Source organism: Lathamus discolor, chromosome 2, assembly GCF_037157495.1.
Source record: "Lathamus discolor isolate bLatDis1 chromosome 2, bLatDis1.hap1, whole genome shotgun sequence".
Classification (NCBI taxonomy): domain Eukaryota; kingdom Metazoa; phylum Chordata; class Aves; order Psittaciformes; family Psittacidae; genus Lathamus; species Lathamus discolor.
The window spans coordinates 1,978,446-1,995,741 of record NC_088885.1 but is presented as its reverse complement, the minus strand read 5'-3'; the positions used below and the strand labels follow the sequence as shown (position 1 = coordinate 1,995,741).

The window sequence follows — 17,296 nt, the reverse complement described above, 5'->3', positions numbered from 1 at the left end:
AATTTGGACAAGGCAAATGGATGAGTGTGTCTGCAGCTCCATGGCAAGGAAAGAATAACAGGATTAATGTATGTGTCTGTAAAGAATACAGGATATTCTTAGGCACCATTAGGACTGCAGCAAAGCATCTTCTGTACACTGTCAGGTTTTAACAGCATCTACAATCCTCCTTGTGACTATTCTTACTGCTTTTGGTGATAACGCCTTACCAGTGTGAAAAGTTCTTACTACTGAAACTAAGTATATGGCTTTCACATCAATCTAAAATAAAACTAGGTTGCTGACCTAGAATAACTGCATTTAACTGAAAGGGCAAATAGTTTCACTTGCAGGGACATGGGAGTCGCAGAGAGAAAAAGTGCTGTGCTACTCCTTCGCTCATCACAAAGCCATAATGCGGAGGAAAAAGTATTTGCTATGCATAAATACAGATCAACAAACACAATGCATGTAGCTGTTTGTCTTAGCAGTTTCACACGTCTCTGCTTTTATAATGACTCACAATATGAATGTAAATATCAATTGCCATGTCTGAAGAATTAGAAAGTTCCAACCACTGTTTGTTGTCATTCGCTGTGCAAATGAACACTTTGAGTACCTTTGGAAAAGCTGTTCACAAACGGAGCATTTCTCAGTTTGGAAATACTTGGTCCTATACTGTTTTATTTAGGTTAGACCTATAAATAGAAGTCAGCTGCTAAGAAATTAGTTTGCTGTGCTAAATCATACTGGTTTATTTTGCTACCCAGCTCATCCTGGTAAGGCTGAAAAATAGTTAATAGGCTGTCTGCAAGATCTTATAAGACAGCATTTGGAAATCCTGCAGTCGTATTAGTCATTAGCCATGGCAATATTCTGCCATAAGGCAATGAGTCAGACGATTGATTAGCGAACCTCATCATGATATACCCTCCGGCATGAATGCGGAGAGAGGGAAAAGAAAAAGGAGAAAGGAAACTACATGGGACACAGGACAGAGAATGGAGGAATAGAAGGGCAAAGAAAGCCTGAAAGCTTCCCTTTTTTTTGGAGGTAAATGGTACTGGAGATAATGAATCATGGATCTGGAGGACCCCAAGGTGTGCTGCCCTCATGCTTTGTGAGTGAATTCCAACATCACTGGAAAATCAAATCTTTCTTGTACTCTTAGCATGGCATCTTGCTCTAGACATGAGGCAGCCACCTCCCTTACAGGTGTTAGATGCAAATCCAGAAGACTGGCATTGAAACGCTGTCTGGGTTTAATTCTGACCATTTTCTCAGGTGGATATGTATGGCTTTACCAGCTATCATCATGTCTGCGGAGGAGCATCAGCAAAACAACCAAGAGTACATAGAAGCTGACAAAAGGCCCACAGGGGACACTGGAGAACTGCTCACCCCTGAAAAAATAATGCTGGGCACTGCAATTAAAAGGAAAGAGCTTTGCTATTTAGGGGTTTGTGATGCTTGTACTGGTGGCCATGCTATGAGTCCCCTGCTGCTGTTTTGGAAATAAGCACACCACTTTTGGCTGTGCTGCTTAGGTATACAAGGCTGGGCACCTGCCCCATCTCTGTGGTCAATCTTAAAAGCTGCCAGCTCCTGGGAGGAGAAAGGCAGGATGCAGAAGATGCAAGTATGGTAAAAATAATGAGAATGATAGACATGAGAAGACATCATTTGTACAGCTAAGATTTTACTGCATTACCTTGGGGGGGGGGGGGTGTCCCCAAAATACATGTCCCTAATGTGTGCTTCCATCCATCGCAGGCTGTGATGACTTAAGGACCTTATCTGCAGTATTTCCAAATGTCTGGGTCTGTCTTGATTTTCCCTGAACCAAATTCACCCAGGTCCTCAAATGACGTACAGGTCTATCAAAAATTGATGAGCGCTGTAGCTCTGCTCCTGCAAATGTAGCACCATCTGTCCAATACCCTTGTATTACAAACAGGCAGAGGTGCTTGTGCCTTCAATGCAGGTGAGACGTTCTCCATGCAGGCTCTATCTTTATGGGCTTCACTGGCTTTCCCCGTTTGCACGGCTCATCTTTTTTTCCTGCGGCGTTTCGGGAAAGAGGTTCCCAATGTTGTTTATAGGAAAGCGATTACAGCTACAGTACAGGGAAGAGCTGATCTGTTGGGGTTTTTTTGGCTTATTTACTAAGCATATTTGTATGAAGATACTCTGCCTGCGATAAACACTAGAACTGCTTTATAAATCAAACTGAGTAGTTTATTGTTTGTGCTTTTAAACACTGTGTTAATCAATACCAAGCATTTTGAAGGACTACATCGAGACGATGCTATCGGCAAACGAGCTTGCTGCCAAGATCAGTGTAGTGTTCCCATCTTCTTCATGGAGCTATTTTCAGACTGGGATGTAGGATGTTCCATTTTTGCAGAGTGCCATTACGTAAACCCGCAATGATGGATAGTTCTTTCCCCTGTGTTACAATAGCCACAAGAAAGGGCAGAAGAAAACAGGTGTGAAGAATAAATAAAAGCACTGGGAGATGGGTTGAATTGTTCAAAATTAGCCATTAAACAACAGGTAGAATCAGGATCAGATGTTTGATGCGCTGGCTCCTGCCTAACGGCGCTGCTTCACACGCAGCTTTCCCAGGTGATGCATGGCTCATCTTTCTTGGGCCGTGGAGATCTCATATAGCGTGCAACAACAAACTCAACTGTAAGAGCAAGCTTCTGCACATTGCTCCCCACTACCACTAATTACTTTTCCTAGTGGCATCTTGCCTTTCCCTCTGCTCCATCTCCAAGTTCATGAAGCACTTCCCTTTGCTGGCATTTTCTTTTAGGAAGCTCTCCTGACATTGACAGAAAAGGCAAGATAGGGAGATGGCTTCTTTGCTTCACATACTCATCTCCGCAGCGGATCACAGGACCACGGAATGGAGTTACAGATTTGAAACAAGGCTCCTGTTTGCCATGCCTATCTCACTTCCAGATTCTTTAACAAATCTTTTCATGAGGAATCTTGGAGGGCCTGTGTCTATAAGGGGAATGTGGTGATACAAACACATTTAATTATCTTAAACAGCTAGAATTTCATGACACAAGTATGACAATCAACAAAAATATTGTTGGAAGCTACACAACATAAGGATGCTGCCATATGTCATTAAAATACATTTGTCTTTTTATTGTCGTATTAATCAGTTGATCCCGTGGGATGTATATTTATCAGGAGCCTGGTCTGCATAAGGAATGGGCCATAAGATTGCAATTGCAAACCTCCATGCCACTTACTAAACTGTGACTAATTTTACCTATTCTGACATTATTATCAACCTTCTCCAGTTGTTTTTAAGTCTCCGTATAAAGATCAGCTTGACTGTTTTATTATGTTTGTGTCTTACTCTGATGCCCCATTTCTTTTGTGTAAGTGCTGTTACTAAGTCAAGCACATGAAGAAGTCCAAGGACTACACCATCGTCTTTAGAGTGCAGTTATTCCTTGATGATATTGGAAAATGATTAATGTGTCTAAATACAGAAACTATTTCACATGTGAAAAACTATCAAGATTAACGGCTACTGTGGCTCATTATTCACTGTATTCTATGGAAGTTTACCTTCAACATATACCATCAACAAAAAGCACAGAGCTTAGGGTCACTGTCCAACCTTCCAAGAGCATATAGGACATCTCTTATGCCGGTCAAAAGACTTTCTGTGTGCCTGCATTCACTTGACTCTCAACAGGACTGTTCTGAAATTTCATGATGAGCATGTAAATGTAACTGAGGAGCATCATCTGAGCCCTTGTGAACGCCTGACACTCTCTGCCCAGAATGCCAGGAGGCTTTGAATGTGAACTTGCGTGTCCTATAGGTACCTTAGCCCAGTGCTTTTGACCCCAGCATCAGCAGCAGAAGATGAAGCACTGCAATAGCCACAGAAAGCAGCTGAGTGTTGAGACAAACACATTTCAGGGGCGCTCCATCTATTTACACAGTTCCACCATTTGCCCTTAGATACTGTATTCCTGCATTACAAGTGAATTCAAGCTGGAATAGCACTGAAGTTGTCAGGTTTTTTGACTGCTGAGCAAAGGAACTTTATCAGAACCGGGAAAGTAATGTTATTGAGACCTACTCTTTCTGCATCTGTCTCTCTTTCTTCTACCTCTATTTGTTCAATTTCCGCCAAGAGCCTGCCTGCCTCCAAAGCCTGCTTTCCAGGTCTGGATTTAAAGAAACAATAGGAGTGATTATACATTTTGCTTCATAATGTACTCCTAACAACATTAAGTCCGTAGCATGTAAGAATACATTCAAGGGAATGGAAGGACCAATTTTCAGTTCCTTCAAGTTTAGTTTTATTTGTTTGCTTGCTTGTTTGCTTCCCACTTCAGAACATTCCCTGATGTTCGGAAGTTTCATAAATCAGATAACTGAAACGCTGGTGGGTAGAACAGCAGCCCTTGGAATGGGATCTTAATTGAACATAGCAGGATAATCGTATCGGATCAGGCCTTAGCTGCGGTGCTGAGAAAGAATGGTTTGAAGTTGTTTGCTCTGGGGGACCACGCGGTTGCCATATTCACCAAGAAGTGTTTTGGGGAATTATTTAATGTAATTAATTAAGTCATGAAATTGCGCAGGGATTTTCAGCGACACTGGAAATTGGTTAGGAATTTAAAGCATACAGCATTAGAAAGAAAACCAACTGGGTTTGAAAGAGAAGGGTCTTTTTTCACAACAAAGCCAAGTTTCCTATCTATTCCAGCAGCTCATCAGCAATAAGAGCTAATACAAAGGCAACAGATAGGTAAATGGCTCTGGCAAACGAATCTTCATCTTTCTAGGTGTTCCATGCTTGGTTTAAGCAAATACATCATTCATAGCCTGCTTTCCATCGATTCAGGCATGGCAGAATGTGCTTTTGTCCCATTTGAGACTATATCCCTGTTTGGATTATGCATGTATTTGCACAGGTATTGGTTCCTGCTTTACTAACAGGGAGAGGCATAAAAGGGAACTTCCTGTGGAATGGCAGGAAATAGATGTTTATATGCACATGTTCCCCATAATCTCAAGGTCAAGTTTAGTACTCAGCAACTGGGCTGAGAGCAGCCACACCTTTTCATGAACCCATTTTTGCCCCCCATGCCTGTCAGCAAATTTACACTTGGCTGTGGGACTCCCACTTCTGTTGGCAGCACAGGCACTGAGACACGTAGAGCTTGCGCATAGCGCAGCCTGTACCAGGGCTTCCTGAGCAATGCCTTTCATTGCTAGGCTGTTCAGTGCCCCCACAACGTCTTTCAAAGTCTTCTAGGCTCTGGTTTATTGTATTACCTTTGTCAGTCTGAAGTGCAGTGATTTGTATTTGTCACGACTGCCCTTCATCTGGTGTGGTGCAACCTTGGGCTTTTGTGTCTTGTCTTTTTTATAGGCGGAGGAGTCCGGCCTTTTGAATAATTAAACCAACATAAATAGTTGATCTTGGTGATACAGCATATAACCCTCTGACGTCTTACATAAAAGCCACGGAATTTTACTTCTACTGTCTCATTTGCTTGAACTAGATTAAAAAACTGTTGTCATGAAAAATTAAAGATGATAATAATAGGCATTATTATCCTGTTTGCTACATGCTGCTAATATGGGCAGATTTAGATTTCTCCCGAGGAATGGGTTGATGTATATTTGTTTTCAATTAAATTTGCATATGACACTTTAAAGAGAAAGATACTCCATTTGCTTTCACTGAGGAGGGTGTAAAAAGTTCCATACTTCTTCCTCTTTGCTGCAGCACTGCAGGAGAGCCCTGTATTGTGCATCATAAAGAGATTGGGAAGCTGGGTAATTAATCATGAGCCTTTATGTAACAGAAAGTTTAAAATTCATTAGCTTTATATCAGAGTGAGTGTTATGAGAGAGAACATGTTGTGAATGAGAGGGAGAGCCTTATAATTAAGAAAGTGTGTAAATAATAATGAAAGTCATTAGTGCCATTCAGTTTGTAAGAATGTCATAATGTAATTGGAGCATTAAAGTGAGATTTGCGATGACAAACATTAACGATACAAAAGGGGGAAAATGTGGTTATCTTTAGTCTGACAGATAATGTCAGCTTTCTTACATGACCCAGATGGTGCACAGGAAAATGGTATGAACAGTTTCATTTTCGCGTCTTTATGGTATGATATTTGGGAATACAGCGTCACAAACACACGGGGAGGTTTGCGTTCGTGAGCCAATGGTGCCTTGCAGAGTACAGAGTCCAGTGCTGAGCAATGGAAGCAATAGGTAGGGGAGGTCTTGTCAACGATGCAAGATTGTTGCTGCAGTAAAGGTGAGGTACGGCGTAGCTGTTTTCTGTCTGTCCCTCTCTCTGGATATGCATTTGAATCCTTCTTTCCTTAAAGGAAATAAAATAAGAGAGGGGGAGGGAGGAAAGGAAGAAAATGATTTAACAATTATGCAGGAAATTATACGATGCTAAAATTGGACCATGTTCTGCTCTTTCAATGAAGGGACTTTCGACAGTGTTGCACATTGCAAAGGCTGTAATTTTAGGGTGTGAAAAAATGTAGATTCCAAACAAAGGAAAATTTAAATATGTCTAGTGGATAAGGCAATGTGAAACAAAAAGAAGGCAGCTGGAAAACAATGGGGGGAACTGCGTTATTTTAAGGGCAGTGACTGAGAAATAACTATGCTTAAGCATCCACGACCTGAAAGGTCCAAGACCTCAAAGTGCGGGAGGCTTCAGTATCTGTCTTTGTGTTCTGTCCCTGAAGTACAACGTTCTGGGATTTCCTACTGCCCCCATCCCTTCATGTTGAATGCACCTCATCGTTACGTGAGCAGTCATTCGTTCCTTACTGTCTCTCTTCTGCAGCTCACTAAACCAACACAACAGTTGGTTGCAAAGTGCTCAAGAGAAACACTGCAAATTGCTAAAACAGCACCATAGCAATCCCCACGCCTTATCAAATGATTACTGCCATAGGATTTTAACCCATAGCTCCTTGGAAGACCCCTAACACTTCCCAACCACATGACAAAGGCCACATTTTGCTACTTTTATCACTGAGAGAACTTGAGAGGGTTTTCAAGTGGCACATAGCAAGAATTACTCTCTGCTTACTGCAGGGCTGCTGCTACTTTTGGGATCTTTCAGCATAGTCGCACTGACTAGGCTGAATTATGGCTACGTCTGTGCCTTTTCTGGTCATATTCGCTGAGCATAAACAAAACTAATGTGACAATACAGAAGATGTAGAAAGAGGCTGCCATTGCCCCCAGCAGTTTGCACAGGGCTGGGTTTGGAAAGCGTGGTTTAGCACAGGTGTGGAGTTTTGGGTTGGGTTGGGTTGGGTATTTGTAGGCTGCTCCTGTTCTTTGGCACATCTGCACGCTCTTTTGCACATAAAGCATCACATGGCTTTAAAGGGGGCAACTACCTCATTTAGCACGGATTGTGAGGAGAGCTGATTAGCCAGAATATTGTGATGGTTTTCACTCCCCCTGCTGTGCATGGTCTCATCTCCTCCTGAGCAGCATTCGTGACCAATGCTTGCCTGCTCTCCAGGTGTACCGGGAGGAAAGCTAGGGTTTTACACTTTGCTTTAGACAAAGGGCTTCAATAAAGGCTTTTCCTGGTGAAATCCTGATGGGAAACTGCTTTGTGCTAGTCAAGTTGTTTGTGATTCTTAAGGCTCCTATTGCCGAGGAGCGTAACTACCCTCTTGCAGATGCTATGTTTGTCATATTTCTCCTTAGAGCCAGTCATACTTGTAAGCCAAGCAATTCCTGGGCTCTTGGGTGACCCTGAGCCGTTGGATTATTAAAGCTCATAAATCCTATTGAAAGACTGGAATTTCCTCAGCCTGATTTCTTCCCTACAGTGCTCTAATACATGTAGGTACAGCACATTCCCTGCAATGAATCACAGATCTCAAGATAACCCAGATAGCCTAGGACTCTCCCTCCTCCTCTTTTCATCACCATTTTCTCTCAGGCCCATCCGAACACCATGTCTCACAACATTCTTGCTGACTTTCTTCTCTTACTGCTCTTCCTCACCACTGCTTGTTTTTGTCTCTTTGCCCTAACGTGCACATTGCATATATATATATATTATAAAAAACACTGTGATGCTAAGATCCTACGTTAGAGATGTGCTTCTGTCCAGAGCAACTGAGAGCTGCCCGCTGCCTGAATCTCCCAACCTGTCACAGAATCATAGCATCATAGAATAGTTAGGGTTGGAAAGGACCTCGAGATCATCCAGTTCCAACCCCCCTGCCATGGGCAGGGACACCTCACACTAAACCATCCCACCCAAGGCTTCATCCAACCTGGCCTTGAACACTGCCAGGGATGGAGCACTCACAGCCTCCCTGGGCAACCCATTCCAGTGCCTCACCACCCTAACAGGAAAGAATTTCCTCCTTAGATCCAATCTAAACTTCCCCTGTTTCAGTTTGAACCCGTTACCCCTTGTCCTGTCACTACAGTCCCTGATGAAGAGTCCCTCCCCAGCATCCCTATAGGCCCCCTTCAGGTACTGGAAGGCTGCTGTAAGGTCTCCACGCAGCCTTCTCTTCTCCAGGTTGAACAGCCCCATTCATAGCTCTTTGAATGCTGTCTGCCATATGACTAAGAAGGATACCAGGCTGAGCCCTCTGGGTAGCATTTGACTTAGTTCAGAACCCTTCAGCCCGTGAAACAGCCCACTGCCCCCCAACACCCTGACCTGGAAGTCCCCCAGTCCTCCTGCCTATAAAATGAAGGAAGGAAACGGCTACAACACGAGAGTCCCTCTGCACCAATGCTACAGCTCTCCAAGCTAGAGCTGCAATTCCTGCTCATCTTCCTGTAAGAGTCAGAGCCGAGCAGGAGCTAGTTTCTGCTCTGAGGGGAGGTCGGACAACTCTTCCTTTTTGTGGGGTGAGGAAGTCCACACTGGAATATCCTTTTCAAGGGACACAGATTCGGCACATCAAACACTTCAGGATTTCCAAAAGAAACAAAGAGGGGATTTGAAACGTCAAACACAAAGAAATGTGGGGAAAAAACACCTTCTTCAGCCCCTCTAGCAACAGATTATATTTGTAAAGCATTATTCATTGATCTTCCTCTAAAGGGACAGTCTCAGATTTAAGCGCCTGATCTTAATCCTAACGAAGTCCACTGCAAAATTCCCACTGACTTCAGTGGGAACAGCAGAAAGCTTCTCTTCTCTTATCAAATCTGAGCTACCAGGACAAGCTGTACACAAATTGCTTGCTTCGTTTTCCTTTATTGGTAATGCTATAGCCGGAATAAATATTTGGGCTCTTCCCGAGACGTGTTTGAAACGACAGCAATTTGGCTGTATTTACATATTGCAAAGTGCCATTCCCGATAAAGCACAGTGTTTTGAAGTTCCTCTGCAAATTATTCGTGGTTATTTTGTTGGTAACACATAAAACCGGAATAAAAGTTACAAAGCACGCAAACAACTAAGACTGATCTCTTGTACAGAAGATTATGATAAAATACATCAACAGTTAGCTTATTATACTGTTGTGCCTCAGTCGGAATCATTCCATAACTCCAAAACACAATACACTTCATACGCTAGCTTTGCTTCACCGAGAAATGAGTAGAGGTAGTAGAAATGTGCAGCCACTCGTGCAAGCTTTCATTAACGTGTTCAGTAACACCACGCGCCTTCTCTTCCAGGAACCTCCTGTGATTGCAGAACTGCATGAAGCTCCCCATGGTTGACTGACATCCCCTATAAACCCTGATGCTGGTTTTTGGGAGCCCACTAAGGTTTTCTCGATTCCTAAGTGAAATTGAGATAACAGAGTCAGAAAGAGTGCTCACAGTGAACAAGTAATATAGTCTGTTGTTGTCGTGCTTTGAAAACACCTTGAGCTGAAGGGTTTGGTGCTGCCTATTGGAATTCTGTGTGCTTGTTCAGCTTGGAGGAGAGAAGGCTCTGGGGAGACCTTGTAACAGTGTTCCGGTACCTAAAGGGGGCTGACAAGAAAGCTGGAGAAGGGATTCTGACAAGAGCATCCAGGGCCAGGCCAAGGGGAATGGCTTGAACCTGCCCGAGGGGAGACTGAGCTGAGCTCTTAGGCGGAAGCTCTTCCCTGTGAGGGTGCTGAGGCGCTGGCACAGGGTGCCCAGAGAAGCTGTGGCTGCCCCATCCCTGGCAGTGCTCAAGGCCAGGTTGGACACAGGGGCTTGGAGCAAGCTGCTCCAGTGGAAGGGGTCCCTGCCCGTGGCAGGGGCTGGAGCTGGATGGGCTTTAAGGTCCCTTCCCACACAAACCACCCTGTGACTGTTCTGTGACACTGCAGTGCACCTGCGCTTCACTGCTGTAGCGTGGTCTTTATTGCACAAGGGTACTTTGCAAGACCAGAGTCTCAGAAAGCATGTGCTGGGGGTTACTTCAATGCTTTATTCCAGAAAGCATTGGGACAAGCAGCTCATGTGGCTGCCTGTCTTTTTTTCCCGATGACTGCCAGAATCTGGCGATGCAACAGACACAAGAAGGTGTCAGAGGTCTGAAGAGTTCATCAAATTCTGCCTGTGCTTGAACACAGCACTTCTACCGACTTCCATGAAGCTGTAATGGGCAGTTATCCCTCTGCATGCTCACAAATCAGCACACGCAGCTGCAAAGCACTGCCATGGCTCCCCACCTCTTAAATATTATGATTGTGCAGTGATTGTGATGTTTCTTTCTGCAAAGAAAAGCCCTGAAGAGGGGATGTAGAATCCGTATTCCCTTAGGTTTGTAGCTGACTGGGAAGGTCTGAGGTGAGATCTCAACAAAAGGAGGCAATTTCACCTCTTTGCACATGCTGTGTTTGATGCTGCTTGCCATTCTCAGTCGAAATACTAGCTTCCATGATACTAGGGTGAGATATGGGGTTTTTTTTCCTGAGTATTTCCTTTGATGTTGCTATCTCTGATACCTTTTAGCATTTGCTAACTTGCCCCAAGCACATCCTGCCCCACAGGAGGGAGTGGAGTGAACTGCCAGGGCTACAGCTCGATGCCTTTTTATCTCCTTACAGATCTGACACGCAGCTCTGGCACTCCCCACTCTGAAGTCACCCCAGTATCCCAGCAGTGGGAGACAAGCTGTGGACACGAGGCTGATTTACATGTTCGTCGTGTCCAGTGACTGGGGTAAGGTGCTGTTCACTCCCCTCACTCCCTCTCCTCTTTGCAGGTGAGTTGCAGGCATGAGTGAAGGCATGAGTGAGTGGGGCTTGATCATCCTGCGTTCCTGTCATTAACTGGGTACCTTGCTTGGGGGGGGGGGAATGATGTGCAGCAGCCAGGAGAGGTCCTCTGCATTCCAGTGCATGTTCAAGATAGTCATTTTGGGATATGAACTTCAGTCCACGGTGGAGATGGCTGAAAGAAACCCTTCAGAAGCAAAGAGCTGGTCCTTCCCCCGTGTGCTGTAGAACACTAGTGCCATTTAGAGCCTTTTTGCCAGGTTTTTTTGTGCTTTCAGATGCAATTTGTAGCACATAGGGTGGGAATATGAAATTAAAAGCAGCTGGAGCCACACACGCCCATGCTGGGGTAAGCCCCATCAGGAGGTGCATGAGCAGAATAGGTTTTGGTGCACCAGGCTGAATGCCACTGATCACTCGAGGCGTGCACCAGGAGCCTGCTGATGCACACCCTGTTGTGGTTCATTGCTCACTGCATTCTTCCAGTCAGATTCCATTCAGCAGCAGTCCCTGGTAAAAGCAAGGGTTTGCTTCTGAGGGGAAAGAGGGATTCCAGGGGTGCCAGGAGAATTCCCACTAAAGCAAACGTGGTGCCCTCCAGCCTCCCATGTATTTGTCCGTGTTTGGCTGGTACATGACTGCTTAATTGTGGCAGACTGTCTTCTGTACCAAGGACTTTCTGGAAGTACATAACAAAAGGAGCGTGTCTTCAGCCGTGTGTTTTAAATCAGAAGTGTCTGTCTGTGGGAGCTGGATTATTTGTGTCGCTGCAGACAGAAACAGTGACTGCACTTCCTAGGACCTTGCTGCTTTTTCCTTATTGACTGTTTGTTTTTCATCTGTAGGATTACTAATTGCAGCGAGTACCAGACGCTTCTGTCTCCTCTCAGGTTATTGTAGTAGAGGGCATTGTACCAGATGCATGGTTATTCACAGAGCATGCATTTCCAGCAGCTGAATGGCAGGATCTGCTCTAAGTGATCTATGGCAATTACATGTGGTGTTGTACAGCTATAATTTTACTGCATATTAATAGCCACCTAGAAAAGAGGTAAATGCCCTTTTCTCGGCTGGGTGCAGAATGAACGCCGGGACGTATTCATTTGGGTAAAGCAAGGCTCAGATTTGAAATGGATAGCAGGGTTTTATGTGTTTGATGCGCATTGTCTGTTTCTGTCTGCCTTGATGGTGTGCAGTGAGGCTGATGGATAAGTATCCATCCACGGCAGATCCTGGATAGAGACGTGCTAGGAAGGAGGAGGGCAGGGGAAAGGGATCATGTGCCCCATTTTAAGTGGCTCATCTCCTATACCCCAAATCTGCTGCAGGCCTTTTCGTTGGTGCCTTTTCACCCCCTCTTTCAGCAGCTCAACCCCTCAGTGCGGACGCTGTCCGGTTTCACCAGCAATAATAATAACCAAAACCACCCTCCCCAGCCCTCCACTAAAGCTGGAGCCAAGGGCCCGTTTTCTTTCCTCCTTTTTCTTCTGGGAGGGGGGCCAACTATATGGAGTGGGTGGGAACAGATAACAAGGGATCTGAGGAGATTAACGAGCTTTCTCCTTATTAGCGCTGCTCCCGGGTGCTTTGTCTGCGCTGCTGGGCTGGGGATGGGCTGACGGGGAGGATGCGAGGGGGAGCGGCGGGCAGGAAGCCACCCAGCACACGCAGGGCCAGGCAGGCGGACCGACAGACATCCCCACCCCGCACAGCCGGCGCTGCGCGGGGCTGCGGGTGGTAAAGGGCGGGGATCGGCGAGGGGGCGTTGGGTGCGCGCAATGGCTGCGGGGCCGGCTCCTGCGCGGCGGCCGGAGCGGGGCCGGCAGCGCGGAGCCGGCGAGGAGCGGGGCCGGCAGCGCGGCGGCGGGGGCCTGCGGTCCGAGGCGCGGCACGCAACGTGGGCGGGGAGAGGGGAAGGGAGAGGGAAGAGACCCGGAGGCAGAGCGCGGCGCGGCGCAGCCGGGGAGCGCGGCGCATAAAGGACGGAGGCCGGGGGGAGAGCAGCGTGAGGGGATCCGGTCGGGCACCGGGCAGCACCGCACCAGAGCGCGGGCGGCGGATCCCCTCCCGCGGAGGAGGCGGAGGAGGAAGAGACGATGTCTTACAGGAAGCCAGGCACTGTACTGTAGCAGCAGCGTGGTTTGCAGCAAAATAAACTAACCGGCCAGCCCCAAAATACCAAACAAACAAAAATTAACCCGAGGCGCTGCGGGCAGCAGATCGCGTTTGCAGACAAGGTAAAAAAAAAAAAAAAAAAAAAAAGACCAAAAAAAAAAAAAAAAGCCAAAAATCGAAAGAAAAAGCCAAGCCCAGGATCTGTGTGGCGTGATGCTCTTTGTTGTTGCGATGATTTGTATTACTTTGTATTTTTCCCCTTTCCAGCATGTGTTTTTCTGTCATGTCGTTGGGATCGTTCCCCCACCACCCTTACCCTCCCGCGAGCTTTTCATTTTGGAGGTCAGGGCGGCTTTTGAGCATGTGGAGCGGTGGGAATGGGAACGAGGAGCCGTGCATGGAGCGCCGGGGCGTGCGCCTGGGACGGGCGATGTGCAATTATTTATAGCAGCTGCAGCAGCCCGGCGCCGAGATGTGGTATTTACCAGAGGGGGGAGGGAAGGGAAGGGAAGGGGAGAGCGCGGTGGGGCAGGATGAGAGCGGTGCTGGAGCCGGAGCCTCGGAGCGCCGGGGTGGCGGAACGCAGGTACGGCGGGGCGGCTCCGTGCCCGGCTCCGTGCGCGGTGGGACGGGGGTGAGGTGATGCTGATGGAGCTCGGCGGTGCCCGAGGCTGTGGCTGGGGAGGGGAGCGGTGGGGGGGGGGGGGGGGACACGGACATTTCCCTCCTCCCAGCGGTCCCTTAAGCTAAAATGCATCGAAGTGTGGGGAAAAACCAGCCCCACGGATCCCAACTTCCACTCGCTGGCTTGTGGACAGCATCGAAGGATCCGCTTTAAAAAGCTGGGTGGGGGAAAGCCCGGGCTTGTTTGCCTGGCATTGTTCTTACGGGTGGCGGATGTAGTTGATGCTTCCTCAGCATCTCTTCTTTTTGCATGCAGTGAAGGAGGAGCACAAGCCGGGGAGTTATTGTTGGGTATCCTAGCAGCTTGCTTTCATAAAGAAATAGTTTATGTTGCTCTGTTTAGCATCATTCTGTGTCTGTGCCGTTCAACGAGAGCTCTTGTAGATGTGACCAACTCATCCAGTGCAGCCATTGCGCAGCCTTGTTTAATTAATTGGTGGGTTTTTTTCTTTTTATTGAATTGGTTTTGGGCATTCATTCACCGTTTTGGCTGGTGGGGGAGACACGCTCCCGTTTCGGGTGTGTTATTTCCCATGCTAGGTGTGCTTTTGTGGCTCCGCTCTCCCATCCCTGCGCTTCCAGGTGTGTGCGGTTTTGCTTGAATTCATTGCTGTGAATGTGCCGGGGAGGGTGGGGGGGACGACACACATACACATAAAGGCGTTCAGGAGCAGCACAAGTGTTTGCTCATCCCCTCTTTGACTTCTCTACCATTTGCTCATCCTCTCTTTGACTTCTCTACCCTTGCGCTGAGGTAGATGCATGCACTCTTGTAACTGGCATATGTAGATTTTAGGCAAGTACAAATCGAAGCTGAGGGTGATGGGGAGGGGAAAAAAGGCAACCCAAATTACTGTAAACTGACCTGCAACTCTTAACTGCACGCTGGTTTTTGTTTTAGCAGTCTTCGTCACGGATCGAGGCAAGTTTGTGTGCACAATTAGGCTTGCGCGTTGCATCTCGCAGTGCCTTTGCCTCTCAGCTCCCACTTGGGCATGGTTACCTTGAGAGCTGTGGGATCAGCACTGCTGGAGCATGCTCCGGTGGGGAGAGCGGGTGTGTGCTGGTTTTAATGCTATTTAATGAAGATGCTTCTCACTCTGCACTATACGGAGCATAATGGAAGAGCAGAGCGGTGATTGGTTATGGATACTGGAAAAGGAGAGATGCAAAGGTAAAAATGGAAATCCCTGAAATATTTCTATTCCATTAATGAAATAAAATGCAGCTGTGCAGGAGGGTGCTCGATTCGCTGGGGTTAGTCAGACCGTTTGGTGATGTCTAAGATGATATCAGAAATGATTTCAAAAGTTGTATGAAACAAACTGCAGACAGGAGTGGATTTTGTGCTGTTGATAAATCTGATTGTGTGGGGGTATGCTGAAGTCAAAGGAGAATATGCCATTTTTATTCTTTTTGGTCTTTTAATGTTGGTGTGTCTTCCAATGGAGTAGCGCTAAGAAGCATCTTGATATTTAATTTGTTCTTGTACTAACTGGTTTCAATGATGAGGTATTTATATTCTTATCAGTAGCCTCCTGAAGCAGGAGTTTGGAGTTTTTATTCCTTGCAGTTAAAAGTTATTTCAGTTGATATTAAAAATCCTTGTTGCATGTAATGCTCGCAGAGTGCCAGCAGCTCTAAACCTCTTGCAATATATGTGTAAAGGGAAATACCTCTAGATGAATGCAGTGTACGCCGTTATGCACAATGCTTGAAGATACTTTTGGAAGTCTGCCTTGTTTAGTGCCGTGTATCTGCAGTCAGAAATGCATTTATGAGCTATTTGCAAGTAGCATGCTCTAAGAATCGTGTCGAGAAACTTGCCTTGATGAAAGATGTCTTGCATAAACCAGCTATATTTTCTGTGTTGCCTGCAGTTTTACAGGATGCAGGTCTAAGACATGGCCGAGCGCCCGTCCTGCAAAGCCCTTTCTCAAGCAGTTATTTCTTTTTGCTCTTTGATTGCCCCAGGGCTAAGCGTGCAAGTGAGGGTTGCTTAGGCAAGTGTTGCGCTGCATCGTACCCATGAAGGAAAAATTGCATTGGGATGGTAGAGGGAACGCAGTGATGGTTTTAACACAGGTGCTATGGTAGCTCTCGGAGAGAGAACGGTGCAATAGTCAGTTGGAAACTTCATCCTGCTGGAGTAAAGCTGTGTGCCAAATCCTGGTGGTGTTGCTGTTCCCCCTGGGCTTTACTGGGGTTATTGGCATGATTACAGTAAACTGGACTTGGCCCGATAAATCTCTGCTGTTAAACGGAATTTCTGGGGGTACGTACAAGAAACCCAGAAAGTTTTAGGATCCGCTGCACTCTCGGCATCTTCCCTGATGTAAGAACTAACTTAAAACTTGGTTGAAACGGGGAGAGGTGCACTGATTCTAGGATGGCTTACTTGCAGTCTGTGTTTCCTCTCGTAGGCATCGCTCTTGCTGCCATCAATGGGAGCGTTCAGTTTGGAAGTGCATCCAGGGTTTGGTTCGATCCTTTTATCAGTGCTAAAGACAGATGCAGGGACAAATCTTCAGCAGCTGTAAATTGATGTAGTTCCATTGGCTTTAAGAACAGTGTAGATTTACACCAGCTGGTGATACGCCCTTCTGCTTGTAACGTGCAGGATCTGTAACTTGCATTGAGTGGTATTATCGGTTCTGATGGTGTTAATTTCAGAGTAGGAAAAGGATTTTGGCAGAGTGGCAAATCCTTGCTTATAGGTACTACTCACAAATGAGTGGCTTGATCCAGTGAGTGCTCCCAGCTCGATTTATTCACTCGGTTGTAAAGAGAATTTGTAACTTCCGTGATTATTTAAAGGAAATGCCATTGGTATTAAGGGATCTATTTTTTAAAATACAATTAAAGATTGGCTAGTTGAGAAGCGATGTAATTACTGTGCAATAAACTTGCAAAATCAGTTTGTCCCCTGCTCGTTCATTTATTAGATCTGAAGGTCTGCATTAATACTCTCAGCAGGTAGTAAGTCAAGCAAATGGGTCACTTTTTCTTCTAGAAGATTGAAACGGTCATCAAACAAGTAATACATGGTAAAGGCTCTGTGCGTTCCGGTGGAGAGCACTTGGTTCTGAAGACTTAAAAGGGCTGGGTATGAACATTTCTATGTCTCTTTGGTAACATGCATTTCTAGGGCGCGTTCTCTTTTGCTGGCAAACTGCAACCCAGGTAAGTAGGATTTTCCCCATTTTAAGGCTGCGTAAGTTGAGTTGCAGGTACGTTATGCAAACCAAGTGAGGTCATGCATCTGGTTTTTGACCGCCATCATAATGAGA

General features: G+C 46.1%; 1 protein-coding gene across 3 annotated transcripts in view; it reads left to right on the top strand.

Annotated features, from left to right (window-relative positions):
- ARPP21 (cAMP regulated phosphoprotein 21) overlaps positions 1-17,296 on the top strand; it is a 422,740-nt gene that overhangs the window by 277,173 nt on the left and 128,271 nt on the right. The window contains exon 5 of one of the 3 annotated variants that reach the window (XM_065665400.1): positions 11,037-11,151. The gene's annotated coding sequence lies outside the window, so the exon portion shown is untranslated. Of the gene's footprint in view, positions 1-11,036; positions 11,152-13,168; positions 13,445-13,839; positions 13,909-17,296 lie in introns of those variants that run through there. The other 2 variants (XM_065665399.1, XM_065665398.1) reach the window with 2 other exon arrangements.